This window comes from Oncorhynchus keta, chromosome 37 (genome assembly GCF_023373465.1).
Source record: "Oncorhynchus keta strain PuntledgeMale-10-30-2019 chromosome 37, Oket_V2, whole genome shotgun sequence".
Classification (NCBI taxonomy): domain Eukaryota; kingdom Metazoa; phylum Chordata; class Actinopteri; order Salmoniformes; family Salmonidae; genus Oncorhynchus; species Oncorhynchus keta.
This window is the reverse complement of record NC_068457.1, coordinates 28532712-28546974: the sequence shown is the minus strand read 5'-3', so window position 1 is coordinate 28546974 and position 14263 is coordinate 28532712. Positions and strand designations below refer to the sequence as shown.

At 41.7% G+C, this 14263-nt stretch overlaps 1 protein-coding gene and 2 long non-coding RNA genes across 9 annotated transcripts in view; 1 reads left to right on the top strand and 2 right to left on the bottom strand.

Moving 5' to 3' along the window:
- The window catches only part of ubac2 (UBA domain containing 2), a 47329-nt gene that overhangs the window by 14766 nt on the left and 18300 nt on the right, over positions 1–14263 (top strand).
- Positions 130–7549, bottom strand: LOC127916841 (uncharacterized). Of its 7 annotated transcripts, XR_008096277.1 has the most exons (10): positions 7385–7546; positions 7111–7232; positions 6867–7080; positions 6488–6579; positions 5007–6082; positions 1992–4092; positions 1794–1958; positions 1625–1723; positions 1077–1589; positions 130–975 (listed from the first exon to the last, which is right to left on the bottom strand). It is a non-coding gene; the product is annotated as an uncharacterized LOC127916841 (long non-coding RNA). The 7 variants fall into 7 exon arrangements; XR_008096279.1 differs by lacking the exons at positions 6488–6579; positions 6867–7080 and having other exon boundaries at positions 5007–5864; positions 7385–7545; XR_008096278.1 differs by lacking the exon at positions 6488–6579 and having other exon boundaries at positions 5007–5864; positions 6989–7549.
- LOC127916842 (uncharacterized) lies at positions 8491–14194 on the bottom strand. The gene is made up of 11 exons (XR_008096282.1): positions 13841–14194; positions 13030–13564; positions 12381–12784; positions 12206–12242; positions 12031–12141; positions 11371–11609; positions 11024–11242; positions 10307–10592; positions 9258–10018; positions 8583–8865; positions 8491–8545 (listed from the first exon to the last, which is right to left on the bottom strand). It is a non-coding gene; the product is annotated as an uncharacterized LOC127916842 (long non-coding RNA).

Below are 14263 nucleotides of genomic sequence, written 5' to 3'. Positions count from 1 at the left end.
CATACCTGTGTAAACTACACTACTGTATTAGACTCATACCTGTGTAAACTACACTACTGTATTAGACTCATACCTGTGTAAACTACACTACTGTATTAGACTCATACCTGTGTAAACTACACTACTGTATTAGACTGTCATACCTGTGTAAACTACATACTGTATTAGACGCATACCTGTGTAAACTACAGACTGTATTAGACTCATACCTGTGTAAACTACAGACTGTATTAGACTCATACCTGTGTAAACTACAGACTGTATTAGACTATCATACCTGTGTAAACTACACTACTGTATTAGAATGTCATACCTGTGTAAACTACACTACTGTATTAGAATGTCATACCTGTGTAAACTACATACTGTATTAGACTGTCATACCTGTGTAAACTACATGCTGTATTAGACTGTCATACCTGTGTAAACTACATACTGTATTAGACTGTCATACCTGTGTAAACTACATACTGTATTAGACTGTCATACCTGTGTAAACTACACTACTGTATTACTGTCATACCTGTGTAAACTACACTACTGTATTAGACTCATACCTGTGTAAACTACATACTGTATTAGACTGTCATACCTGTGTAAACTACATACTGTATTAGACTATCATACCTGTGTAAACTACACTACTGTATTAGACTATCATACCTGTGTAAACTACATACTGTATTAGACTATCATACCTGTGTAAACTACATACTGTATTAGACTATCATACCTGTGTAAACTACACTACTGTATTATACTATCATACCTGTGTAAACTACACTACTGTATTAGACTATCATACCTGTGTAAACTACATACTGTATTAGACTATCATACCTGTGTAAACTACACTACTGTATTAGACTCATACCTGTGTAAACTACATACTGTATTAGACTATCATACCTGTGTAAACTACATGCTGTATTAGACTCATACCTGTGTAAACTACATACTGTATTAGACTCATACCTGTGTAAACTACATGCTGTATTAGACTATCATACCTGTGTAAACTACATACTGTATTAGACTATCATACCTGTGTAAACTACATACTGTATTACTCATACCTGTGTAAACTACATACTGTATTAGACTCATACCTGTGTAAACTACATACTGTATTAGACTATCATACCTGTGTAAACTACACTACTGTATTAGACTCATACCTGTGTAAACTACACTACTGTATTAGACTATCATACATGTGTAAACTACATACTGTATTATACTCATACCTGTGTAAACTACATACTGTATTAGACTCATACCTGTGTAAACTACATACTGTATTAGACTAACATACCTGTGTAAACTACATACTGTATTAGACTATCATACCTGTGTAAACTACATACTGTATTAGACTGTCATACCTGTGTAAACTACATACTGTATTAGACTGTCATACCTGTGTAAACTACATACTGTATTAGACTCATACCTGTGTAAACTACATACTGTATTAGACTGTCATACCTGTGTAAACTACATACTGTATTAGACTCATACCTGTGTAAACTACATACTGTATTAGACTAACATACCTGTGTAAACTACATACTGTATTAGACTCATACCTGTGTAAACTACATACTGTATTAGACTAACATACCTGTGTAAACTACATACTGTATTAGACTCATACCTGTGTAAACTACATACTGTATTAGACTCATACCTGTGTAAACTACATACTGTATTAGACTCATACCTGTGTAAACTACATGCTGTATTAGACTATCATACCTGTGCAAACTACATGCTGTATTAGACTATCATACCTGTGTAAACTACATACTGTATTAGACTCATACCTGTGTAAACTACATACTGTATTAGACTCATACCTGTGTAAACTACATACTGTATTAGACTCATACCTGTGTAAACTACATACTGTATTAGACTCATACCTGTGTAAACTACATACTGTATTAGACTCATACCTGTGTAAACTACATGCTGTATTAGACTCATACCTGTGTAAACTACATACTGTATTAGACTCATACCTGTGTAAACTACATACTGTATTAGACTCATACCTGTGTAAACTACATACTGTATTAGACTCATACCTGTGTAAACTACATACTGTATTAGACTCATACCTGTGTAAACTACATACTGTATTAGACTCATACCTGTGTAAACTACATACTGTATTAGACTCATACCTGTGTAAATGCTGTTCACCTCTTTACTTTCTCCACATGTTATTGTGTTACAGCCTTAATTCAATAAGGACATGTTGTGTCACTGTGGAATTTAGTTTAGACATTTTTGGAAATTACAAAATTAAAAAGCTTGAAATGTCTCGAGTCAATAAGTATTCAACCCCTTTGTTTAAGGCAAGCCGAAATAAGTACTGGAGTAAAAATGTGCTTAACAAGTCCCATAATAAGTTGCATGGACTCATTCCATGTTCAATAATAGTGGTTAACATCATCTCTGAACGACTACTCCATCTCTGTACCCCACTCCCTCAATCGAGTAATACATTTCAAGCACAGATTCAACCACAAAGACCAGGGAAGGTTTTTTCAATGAAATTGAATATCCCTTTGAGCATGGTGAATCAATACACCCAGTCACTACAAAGATGCAGGCATCTTTCCAAGCTCAGTTGCCGGAGAAGAAGGAAACCACTCAGGGATTTCATCATGATGCCAATGGTGACTTTAAAATAGTTACAGAGTATAATGGGTGTGATATGAGAACTAAGGATGGATCAACAACATTTGTAGTTACTCCACAATACTAATTTAAATTACAGAGTGAAAAGGAAGCCCGTATTACAAAACATGCATCCTGTTTGCAACAAGGCACTTAAGTAATACTGCAAAAAAAAAATCTAACTTTCTTTCCTGAATACAAAGTGTTACGTTTAGGGCAAATCCAACACATCACGGAGTACCACTCTTCATATTTTCAAGCATGGTGGTTGCTGCATCATGTTATGAGTGTGCTTGTCAGCGACAATGACAAGGGATTTTAAAAAGAAACAGAATACAGCTATAAGCACATGCAAAGTCCTAAAACCTGGTTCAGTCTACTTTCCAACAGACACTGGGAGACAAATTCACCTTTCAGCAGGACAATAACCTAAAACACAAGGCCAAATATACACTGGGGTTGCTTACCAAGAATACATTGATTGTTCCTGAGTGGCATAGTTTTAACTGAACTTAAATAGTCTTGAAAATATATGGCAAGACTTGAAAATGGCTGTCTATCAATGGTCAGTCAATTTGACAGTTAAAAAAATATATATATATATAAAAAATAATAATATGCAAATATTGTACAATCCAGGTGTGCAAAGCTCTTAGAGACTTACCCAGAAAGACTCACAGCTGTCATCACTGCCAAAGGTGATTCTACAAAGTATTGACTCAGGGGTTTGAATACTAATGCAAATTTGATATTTCTAAGAGTTCATTTGCAAAAATGTCAACACATGTTTTCACTTTGTCATTATGGGTTATTGTGTGTGTTTTAACAACAACATGTGGAAGAAGTGGAGGGGCGTGAACCCTTTCTGAAGGCCCAGTATCATTTCTACATTCCTACCATCTGCTTTTAGTTGTTTGTTTTAAACTACTTCAAAACAACTATACTCACCGACCTATAGGACGTAGTGGAGTATCACCGACCTATAGGACGTAGTGGAGTATCACCGACCTATAGGACGTAGTGGAGTATCACCGACCTATAGGACGTAGTGGAGTATCACCGACCTATAGGACGTAGTGGAGTATCACCGACCTATAGGACGTAGTGGGAGTATCACCGACCTATAGGACGTAGTGGGAGTATCACCGACCTATAGGACGTAGTGGGAGTATCACCGACCTATAGGACGTAGTGGAGTATCACCGACCTATAGGACGTAGTGGGAGTATCACCGACCTATAGGACGTAGTGGAGTATCACCGACCTATAGGACGTAGTGGAGTATCACCGACCTATAGGACGTAGTGGAGTATCACCGACCTATAGGACGTAGTGGAGTATCACCGACCTATAGGACGTAGTGGAGTATCACCGACCTATAGGACGTAGTGGAGTATCACCGACCTATAGGACGTAGTGGGAGTATCACTGACCTATAGGACGTAGTGGAGTATCACCGACCTATAGGACGTAGTGGAGTATCACCGACCTATAGGACGTAGTGGAGTATCACCGACCTATAGGACGTAGTGGGAGTATCACCGACCTATAGGACGTAGTGTGGGAACCCGACCTATAGGGCGTAGTATCACCGACCTATAGGGGCGTAGTGGGAGTATCACCGACCTATAGGGCGTAGTGGAGTATCACCGACCTATAGGACGTAGTGTGGGAGTATCACCGACCTATAGGACGTAGTGGTATCACCGACCTATAGGACGTAGTGGAGTATCACCGACCTATAGGACGTAGTGGAGTATCACCGACCTATAGGGCGTAGTGTGAGTATCACCGACCTATAGGGCGTAGTGGAAACTATAGGGCGTAGTGGGAGTATCACCGACCTATAGGACGTAGTGGAGTATCACCGACCTATAGGGCGTAGTGGGAGTATCACCGACCTATAGGACGTAGTGGAGTATCACCGACCTATAGGACGTAGTGGAGTATCACCGACCTATAGGACGTAGTGGAGTATCACCGACCTATAGGACGTAGTGGGTGGAGTATCACCGACCTATAGGGCGTAGTGGAGTATCACTGACCTATAGGGCGTAGTGGGGAGTATCACCGACCTATAGGGCGTAGTGGAGTATCACCGACCTATAGGGCGTAGTGGGAGTATCACCGACCTATGGGAGTATCACTGACCTGACGTAGTGGGAGTATCACTGACCTATAGGACGTAGTGGAGTATCACCGACCTATAGGACGTAGTGGAGTATCACCGACCTATAGGACGTAGTGGAGTATCACCGACCTATAGGGCGTAGTGGAGTATCACCGACCTAGGGCGTAGTAGTGGGAGTATCACCGACCTATAGGACGTAGTGGAGTATCACCGACCTATAGGACGTAGTGGAGTATCACCGACCTATAGGACGTAGTGGGAGTATCACCGACCTATAGGACGTAGTGGAGTATCACCGACCTATAGGACGTAGTGGAGTATCACCGACCTATAGGACGTAGTGGAGTATCACTGACCTAGGGCGTCGTAGTGGGAGTATCACTGACCTAGGGCGTCGTAGTGGGAGTATCACCGACCTATAGGACGTAGTGGAGTATCACTGACCTAGGGCGTAGTAGTGGGAGTATCACTGACCTAGGGCGTAGTAGTGGGAGTATCACCGACCTATAGGACGTAGTGGAGTATCACCGACCTATAGGACGTAGTGGAGTATCACCGACCTATAGGACGTAGTGGAGTATCACTGACCTAGGGCGTAGTAGTGGGAGTATCACTGACCTAGGGCGTAGTAGTGGGAGTATCACTGACCTAGGGCGTAGTAGTGGTGGAGTATCACTGACATAGGGCGTAGTAGTGGTGGAGTATCACTGACCTAGGGCGTAGTAGTGGGAGTATCACTGACCTAGGGCGTCGTGGTGGAGTATCACTGACCTATAGGACGTAGTGGAGTATCACCGACCTAGGGTGATGTAGTGGGAGTATCACTGACCTATAGGACGTAGTAGTGGGAGTATCACTGACCTAGGGCGTAGTAATGGTGGAGTATCACTGACCTAGGGCGTAGTAGTGGGAGTATCACTGACCTAGGGCGTAGTAGTGGGAGTATCACTGATCTAGGGCGTAGTAGTGGGAGTATCACTGACCTAGGGCGTTGTATTGGTGGAGTATCACTGACCTAGGGCGTAGTAGTGGGAGTATCACTGACCTAGGGCGTAGTAGTGGTGGAGTATCACTGACCTAGGGCATAGTAGTGGGAGTATCACTGACCTAGGGTGTAGTAGTGGGAGTATCACTGACCTAGGGTGGAGTAGTGGTGGAGTATCACTGACCTAGGGCGTAGTATTGGTGGAGTATCACTGACCTAGGGCGTTGTATTGGTGGAGTATCACTGACCTAGGGCGTAGTAGTGGGAGTATCACTGACCTAGGGCGTAGTAGTGGGAGTATCACTGACCTAGGGCGTTGTATTGGTGGAGTATCACTGACCTAGGGCGTAGTAGTGGTGGAGTATCACTGACCTAGGGTGTAGTAGTGGTGGAGTATCACTGACCTAGAGCGTAGTAGTGGTGGAGTATCACTGACCTAGAGCGTAGTAGTGGTGGAGTATCACTGACCTAGGGCGTAGTAGTGGGAGTATCACTGACCTAGGGCATAGTAGTGGGAGTATCACTGACCTAGGGCGTCGTAGTGGTGGAGTATCACTGACCTAGGGCGTAGTAGTAGTGGGAGTATCACTGACCTAGGGCGTAGTAGTGGGAGTATCACTGACCTAGAGCGTAGTAGTGGGAGTATCACTGACCTAGAGCGTAGTAGTGGGAGTATCACTGACCTAGGGCGTAGTAGTGGTGGAGTATCACTGACCTAGGGCGTAGTAGTGGGAGTATCACTGACCTAGGGTGTAGTAGTGGGAGTATCACTGACCTAGGGTGTAGTAGTGGTGGAGTATCACTGACCTAGGGCGTAGTAGTGGGAGTATCACTGACCTAGGGGCGTAGTATTGGTGGAGTATCACTGACCTAGGGCGTTGTATTGGTGGAGTATCACTGACCTAGGGCGTAGTAGTGGGAGTATCACTGACCTAGGGCGTAGTAGTGGGAGTATCACTGACCTAGGTGACCTAGGGCGTTGTATTGGTGGAGTATCACTGACCTAGGGCGTAGTAGTGGGAGTATCACTGACCTAGGTGTAGTAGTGGGAGTATCACTGACCTAGGGCGTAGTAGTGGGAGTATCACTGACCTAGGGCGTTGTATTGGTGGAGTATCACTGACCTAGGGCGTAGTAGTGGGAGTATCACTGACCTAGGGTGTAGTAGTGGGAGTATCACTGACCTAGGGCGTAGTAGTGGGAGTATCACTGACCTAGGGCGTTGTATTGGTGGAGTATCACTGACCTAGGGCGTAGTAGTGGGAGTATCACTGACCTAGGGTGTAGTAGTGGGAGTATCACTGACCTAGGGCGTAGTAGTGGGAGTATCACTGACCTAGGGCGTTGTATTGGTGGAGTATCACTGACCTAGGGCGTAGTAGTGGGAGTATCACTGACCTAGGGTGTAGTAGTGGGAGTATCACTGACCTAGGGCGTGGTAGTGGGAGTATCACTGACCTAGGGCGTTGTATTGGTGGAGTATCACTGACCTAGGGCGTAGTAGTGGGAGTATCACTGACCTAGGGTGTAGTAGTGGGAGTATCACTGACCTAGGGCGTAGTAGTGGGAGTATCACTGACCTAGGGCGTAGTAGTGGGAGTATCACTGACCTAGGGCGTAGTAGTGGGAGTATCACTGACCTAGGGCGTAGTAGTGGGAGTATCACTGACCTAGGGCGTAGTAGGCTATCCGCAGAGGCAGGGCCAGAGTGAAGAGGACGTCGGAGGCGGCCAGGTTGGCAGAGTAGAGCGTGGTAGAGTTGATCTGGGCCAGGTTGGGTCTGATGACGTGCAGTGCCAGGGCGTTACCTAGGAGGCCGAGCGTGAAGACCAGGCTGTAGTGGAGTGACATGAGGACGCGGGCGACGGGGCGGTGGTCGTACAGGTTGGTGCAGACCAGGGAGGAGGAGGTGTTGGAGTCAAGGTTCAGAGTGGAGTTCACACCCTCCGACCACGACATGATGGTTAGTAACAGGAAGTGTAAATCTGAAGCACAGCAGATGAGGGTTTGGGTGAAGATAGGTGTGCCTCACAAGATTGTGGACACTTGCAGTTGTTTAAAATCAACGGACAAAATAAGAGCAATGTTCCATTTGTCTTGCATCATTTGCTCTATAACACTCATGCAGTAATTGCAACCCCAAATATACCCACAATTGGTGGGGGAAATTCACTTTCCTGTGAAAAATATCTATGTTTAAACCTGTGTAAACTACATACTGTATTATACAGTGGTGGAAAAAGTACCCAATTGTCATACTTTAGTAAAAGTATAGATACATTTTTAATAGAAAGTGACTCAAGTGAAAGTGAGCCAGTGAAATACTTATTGAGTAAAAGTATTTGGTTGTAAATATATTTAAGTGTAAATGTAATTGCTAAAATATACTTGTGTCAAAAGTAAGAGTGAAAGTATAAATCACTTGTTTCGTGAGTCCTCCAGGCCAGAGGCAGGAGGGATGACCACGTGTGCTCTTGAAAGTGCTAAGCATTGAAAATGTAATGAGTACTTTGGGTGTCAGAAAATGTATGGAGTAAAAAGTACAATATTTTCTTTAGGAATGTAGTGAAGTAAAAGTAAAATTGTCAAAAATATAAAAATTGAAGTACAGATTCTACAAAAAACTACTGAAGTAGTACTTTAATGTATTTTTACTTAAGTATGTTACACCATTGGTAGTATACTGTATGATACTGTACCCTACCTGTCTAAACCACATACTGTATGATACTGTACCATACCTGTCTAAACCACATACTGTATGATACTGTACCATACCTGTCTAAACCACATACTGTACCCTACCTGTCTAAACCACATACTGTACCCTACCTGTCTAAACCACATACTGTATGATACTGTACCATACCTGTCTAAACCACATACTGTATGATACTGTACCATACCTGTCTAAACCACATACTGTACCCTACCTGTCTAAACCACATACTGTACCATACCTGTCTAAACCACATACTGTATGATACTGTACCATACCTGTCTAAACCACATACTGTATGATACTGTACCATACCTGTCTAAACCACATACTGTACCATACCTGTCTAAACATACTGTACCATACCTGTCTAAACCACATACTGTACCATACCTGTCTAAACCACATACTGTATGATACTGTACCATACCTGTCTAAACCACATACTGTACTGTACCATACCTGTCTAAACCACATACTGTATGATACTGTACCATACCTGTCTAAACCACATATACTGTACCTGTCTAAACCACATACTGTACCATACCTGTCTAAACCACATACTGTACCATACCTGTCTAAACCACATACTGTACTGTATGTATGTCTAAACCACATACTGTATGATACTGTACCATACCTGTCTAAACCACATACTGTACCATACCTGTCTAAACCACATACTGTACCCTACCTGTCTAAACCACATACTGTATGATACTGTACCATACCTGTCTAAACCACATACTGTACCATACCTGTCTAAACCACATACTGTATGATACTGTACCATACCTGTCTAAACCACATACTGTACCATACCTGTCTAAACCACATACTGTATGATACTGTACCATACCTGTCTAAACCACATACTGTACCCTACCTGTCTAAACCACATACTGTACCCTACCTGTCTAAACCACATACTGTATGATACTGTACCCTACCTGTCTAAACCACATACTGTACCATACCTGTCTAAACCACATACTGTACCATACCTGTCTAAACCACATACTGTATGATACTGTACCATACCTGTCTAAACCACATACTGTATGATACTGTACCATACCTGTCTAAACCACATACTGTATGATACTGTACCATACCTGTCTAAACCACATACTGTATGATACTGTACCATACCTGTCTAAACCACATACTGTATGATACTGTACCATACCTGTCTAAACCACATACTGTACCCTACCTGTCTAAACCACATACTGTATGATACTGTACCATACCTGTCTAAACCACATACTGTATGATACTGTACCATACCTGTCTAAACCACATACTGTATGATACTGTACCATACCTGTCTAAACCACATACTGTATGATACTGTACCATACCTGTCTAAACCACATACTGTATGATACTGTACCATACCTGTCTAAACCACATACTGTACCATACCTGTCTAAACCACATACTGTACCATACCTGTCTAAACCACATACTGTATGATACTGTACCATACCTGTCTAAACCACATACTGTACCTGATACTGTACCCTACCTGTCTAAACCACATACTGTACCCTACCTGTCTAAACCACATACTGTATGATACTGTACCATACCTGTCTAAACCACATACTGTATGATACTGTACCATACCTGTCTAAACCACATACTGTATGATACTGTACCATACCTGTCTAAACCACATACTGTATGATACTGTACCATACCTGTCTAAACCACATACTGTATGATACTGTACCATACCTGTCTAAACCACATACTGTATGATACTGTACCATACCTGTCTAAACCACATACTGTATGATACTGTACCATACCTGTCTAAACCACATACTGTACCCTACCTGTCTAAACCACATACTGTATGATACTGTACCATACCTGTCTAAACCACATACTGTATGATACTGTACCCTACCTGTCTAAACCACATACTGTATGATACTGTACCATACCTGTCTAAACCACATACTGTATGATACTGTACCATACCTGTCTAAACCACATACTGTATGATACTGTACCATACCTGTCTAAACCACATACTGTATGATACTGTACCCTACCTGTCTAAACCACATACTGTATGATACTGTACCATACCTGTCTAAACCACATACTGTATGATACTGTACCATACCTGTCTAAACCACATACTGTATGATACTGTACCATACCTGTCTAAACCACATACTGTATGATACTGTACCATACCTGTCTAAACCACATACTGTACCATACCTGTCTAAACCACATACTGTACCCTACCTGTCTAAACCACATACTGTATGATACTGTACCATACCTGTCTAAACCACATACTGTATGATACTGTACCATACCTGTCTAAACCACATACTGTACCCTACCTGTCTAAACCACATACTGTACCCTACCTGTCTAAACCACATACTGTATGATACTGTACCATACCTGTCTAAACCACATACTGTATGATACTGTACCATACCTGTCTAAACCACATACTGTACCATACCTGTCTAAACCACATACTGTACCCTACCTGTCTAAACCACATACTGTACCATACCTGTCTAAACCACATACTGTATGATACTGTACCATACCTGTCTAAACCACATACTGTATGATACTGTACCATACCTGTCTAAACCACATACTGTACCATACCTGTCTAAACCACATACTGTACCATACCTGTCTAAACCACATACTGTATGATACTGTACCATACCTGTCTAAACCACATACTGTATGATACTGTACCATACCTGTCTAAACCACATACTGTATGATACTGTACCATACCTGTCTAAACCACATACTGTACCCTACCTGTCTAAACCACATACTGTACCCTACCTGTCTAAACCACATACTGTATGATACTGTACCCTACCTGTCTAAACCACATACTGTACCATACCTGTCTAAACCACATACTGTATGATACTGTACCATACCTGTCTAAACCACATACTGTACCCTACCTGTCTAAACCACATACTGTATGATACTGTACCATACCTGTCTAAACCACATACTGTATGATACTGTACCATACCTGTCTAAACCACATACTGTATGATACTGTACCCTACCTGTCTAAACCACATACTGTATGATACTGTACCACTACCTGTCTAAACCACATACTGTATGATACTGTACCATACCTGTCTAAACCACATACTGTACCATACCTGTCTAAACCACATACTGTATGATACTGTACCATACCTGTCTAAACCACATACTGTATGATACTGTCTAAACCATACTGTATGATACTGTACCACATACCTACTGTATGATACTGTACCATACCTGTCTAAACCACATACTGTATGATACTGTACCATACCTGTCTAAACCACATACTGTACCATACCTGTCTAAACCACATACTGTATGATACTGTACCATACCTGTCTAAACCACATACTGTATGATACTGTACCCTACCTGTCTAAACTGAAGCAAACCACATACTGTATGATACTGTATGATACTGTACCATACCTGTCTAAACCACATACTGTATGATACTGTACCATACCTGTCTAAACCACATACTGTATGATACTGTACCATACCTGTCTAAACCACATACTGTATGATACTGTACCCTACCTGTCTAAACCACATACTGTACCCTACCTGTCTAAACCACATACTGTATGATACTGTACCCTACCTGTCTAAACCACATACTGTATGATACTGTACCCTACCTGTCTAAACCACATACTGTATGATACTGTACCCTACCTGTCTAAACCACATACTGTACCCTACCTGTCTAAACCACATACTGTATGATACTGTACCCTACCTGTCTAAACCACATACTGTATGATACTGTACCATACCTGTCTAAACCACATACTGTATGATACTGTACCATACCTGTCTAAACCACATACTGTATGATACTGTACCCTACCTGTCTAAACCACATACTGTATGATACTGTACCATACCTGTCTAAACCACATACTGTATGATACTGTACCATACCTGTCTAAACCACATACTGTACCCTACCTGTCTAAACCACATACTGTATGATACTGTACCATACCTGTCTAAACCACATACTGTATGATACTGTACCATACCTGTCTAAACCACATACTGTACCCTACCTGTCTAAACCACATACTGTATGATACTGTACCATACCTGTCTAAACCACATACTGTATGATACTGTACCATACCTGTCTAAACCACATACTGTACCATACCTGTCTAAACCACATACTGTACCCTACCTGTCTAAACCACATACTGTATGATACTGTACCCTACCTGTCTAAACCACATACTGTATGATACTGTACCATACCTGTCTAAACCACTGTATACCTGTATGAACCACTGTACCATACCTGTCTAAACCACATACTGTATGATACTGTACCATACCTGTCTAAACCACATACTGTACCCTACCTGTCTAAACCACATACTGTATGATACTGTACCATACCTGTCTAAACCACATACTGTACCCTACCTGTCTAAACCACATACTGTATGATACTGTACCATACCTGTCTAAACCACATACTGTATGATACTGTACCCTACCTGTCTAAACCACATACTGTATGATACTGTACCCTACCTGTCTAAACCACATACTGTACCCTACCTGTCTAAACCACATACTGTATGATACTGTACCCTACCTGTCTAAACCACATACTGTATGATACTGTACCATACCTGTCTAAACCACATACTGTACCCTACCTGTCTAAACCACATACTGTATGATACTGTACCATACCTGTCTAAACCACATACTGTATGATACTGTACCATACCTGTCTAAACCACATACTGTATGATACTGTACCCTACCTGTCTAAACCACATACTGTATGATACTGTACCATACCTGTCTAAACCACATACTGTATGATACTGTACCCTACCTGTCTAAACCACATACTGTATGATACTGTACCATACCTGTCTAAACCACATACTGTATGATACTGTACCATACCTGTCTAAACCACATACTGTATGATACTGTACCCTACCTGTCTAAACCACATACTGTATGATACTGTACCCTACCTGTCTAAACCACATACTGTACCCTACCTGTCTAAACCACATACTGTATGATACTGTACCCTACCTGTCTAAACCACATACTGTACCCTACCTGTCTAAACCACATACTGTATGATACTGTACCATACCTGTCTAAACCACATACTGTATGATACTGTACCATACCTGTCTAAACCACATACTGTATGATACTGTACTCTACCTGTCTAAACCACATACTGTATGATACTGTACCCTACCTGTCTAAACCACATACTGTATGATACTGTACCATACCTGTCTAAACCACATACTGTATGATACTGTACCATACCTGTCTAAACCACATACTGTACCCTACCTGTCTAAACCACATACTGTATGATACTGTACCATACCTGTCTAAACCACATACTGTACCCTACCTGTCTAAACCACATACTGTATGATACTGTACCCTACCTGTCTAAACCACATACTGTATGATACTGTACCCTACCTGTCTAAACCACATACTGTATGATACTGTACCATACCTGTCTAAACCACATACTGTACCCTACCTGTCTAAACCACATACTGTATGATACTGTACCATACCTGTCTAAACCACATACTGTACCCTACCTGTCTAAACCACATACTGTATGATACTGTACTCACCAGATGGAAGGGCTCTTAAT